Source organism: Pteropus alecto, unplaced genomic scaffold (assembly GCF_000325575.1).
Source record: "Pteropus alecto unplaced genomic scaffold, ASM32557v1 scaffold22, whole genome shotgun sequence".
NCBI lineage: Eukaryota > Metazoa > Chordata > Mammalia > Chiroptera > Pteropodidae > Pteropus > Pteropus alecto.
Window position 1 is genome coordinate 18017425 of NW_006434839.1, and position 2580 is coordinate 18020004.

Genomic DNA, 2580 nt, shown 5'->3' on the forward strand with positions numbered 1-2580 from the left:
ACTTAGAACATCTCTTAACTTCATTTTATGGAAGTTAGTCTCGTGGTTTCACACACAGGTCTGGTCCCAGGTACATCTGGTTTCAAATCCTAACACTTCTCTTAAGTCATTTTCAGCAAGTTCCTTAGCTTTTCTACTTACATTTTTTAAATGAAAATAAAAATGGTACATAAATTATTTGATGGTTATGATGAGTAAGTGAAATAATGCGTGCAAAGCACCTGGTGCTGATTAAGTGTTGTGTTTGAAATGTTAGTTCCTATTATTATTACATCATTCCAGATCAGTTTATGAACAAGAAAATGACCTCATTACTTCATAACCATATTTTACTTTGGTCTTACAATGCTATTATTCCCCAGACTTATCAGCCACTTTATTTATGAGACTGGTATCTAAATGACTTTTAACTATGAAAAGCAAATTTACTCCTAATGGCAACTATTTCCTTACATTAAAAAACACAGCAAAAAATGTTGTAAAGTTTAATGGAAAATTCAACAGAGACATTTTAAGGAATGACTTAAACACACTCTTTAAGTCTAAGCATTTATTTTTTTAGAGAATTTTTATGAGCTTATTTGAGCCAAACTGAAGACAATGTCAGGAAGCAAGATCTCAAATGCTCTCAAGTCTAAGCAGTTTTAAGAAAGAGTAGATTGTGATATTCAGAAAGCAGGAAGTAGATGTCTCCTTCAACTAATTCAATCCTTCAGACATTCACTGTGCCTCTGTATTTTGGACAGGTACCCAACCTAATAGGAGTGTGCAAAAATCTTGCAAAGTGGGGCCCAGGTCTTTTTCAGCACTTCATCTCCAACATTTAGGAAGTATGAAGGAGAAAACTTAAGGACTTGATTTAAAGGAATGTTTCCATTCAGACAGAAAGAGAAAGCACCAGCAGTTACTTAGAGATTTTGATGGGGTGATAAAATTGGAACAAAAGAACAATATCTCTGACCTACTGTCAGTAGAGCCTACCTTCTAGATATGCACCAAGAGGTGGGGATGAATTTCGGAATTTCCTGTGGCAATGGCTCAGATCTGGGATGGGCTGGCCATGTGAGAAGTTTTGGATATACATTATAGGCGGGCTTAAAAGAGGAATGAATTCTTAGAGTTGGCATCATTTGGACCATGAATCAAGCTACCATCTTTATCAGGCCACAAAGATTTAATTGAGCACCTACTAATTGCCCATCACTGTATCGGGCCCCATGAGAGATAGAAAAGGAGTATAACTCATGGCCATCACCTTTAGCAATGTGAAAGTTTTTCACCTTTATTATCTTTTCTATCAGGTAGTTGTACTTTCTCCCCACTGACAGACTTTTTGTCAAGTACAATGAAGATATTTCTAGCCTACTCACCTGTAGTCGAAATGACATTTCTCTGAACATTCCTATTCTCTCACTCAGTTGTCCTTAAATTCTCAGCTTCAGGGCAAACAAAGCTCAGTGACTTCCACAGGGGCCAACTGAACTAATAGGAAAGATGAAAAGTAGGAAAGGGAAAAAATATACTACACAAGACATACTTTTCTCTGCAGATGTTTTATAATCTATCTCTCTGACTTATTCTATTGGTGTGTTACAATATTGTTCTTATTAACATAATTTTATAAACATAAAATTAATAATATAAAGTTATTGAACACATATTCCAAGAGATTGCTAAACGCATGGAGAAATGAGTTAGATTTAGCCGTGCCCCATTACAGAACATTAAAAGCATTTGGGTTACATTACATGTAGTAGCTGTAAATGAAATATTGCTTTCAATTTGCAGTACTTTCAGTCCCCACAGGAAAATAAACATGCCACAGGGAGAAATAAGGTCAATATCATAGCAAGAGAAATTAGAGTTGGTATTAGTATATTAATTGAATACCAAGTGGAAAAGCAAAACAATAGCCTTCCAGTCTCTATAAGAAAAGTCTTCTAAATATTTTAGAAGAGATTATAAAACAACACATGGTGGCAAGGTATGTGGGTAATATATTTTTAGCTACCCAGAGCTTGTTAGTGACCAAAATAGCCCATCTATTATATACCACTAGGAGATGTGAAGTCAGAAATTGTAGAGAAGTCTGCCAGCAATTTAATTGGGAGGGAACTTTACAGATGACAAAATAGATGCTAAGTTTTTGTTGTAATAGTTGTTTTTTAATTAGCTAGTGTGTGTGTGCTGTGTGTGTGCATGCGAACTTATCAAATCCTATTGTCTTTCTTGCCATGTGCAAAGGTCATACACTGTAGCCCCAGTGGCCCTGGGTAAATGAAGACCACTGCAGCTTCACTGGCCCAGAGGCTTATGAGTGGGTTTGCTCTAGGCAGGTATGGCTGGGGACTTCAGCATGATTCCTGTGAGCTGTCTATACTGACCCCACTTACAGATGAATTCTGCGAGAGGCAAAGTGTCTAACAGCCCACTATTTAGCAACAATTGTAAACACTGCTTGAATCAACCAAGTGCTAGAAAATGTGTCCAAACATATGAAAGCATTTGTTCCCTTGTTCATTTCCATATGGAATAATTCTTTTCTGATTTCCTCATGTATTGTTTTCTAATATATATATT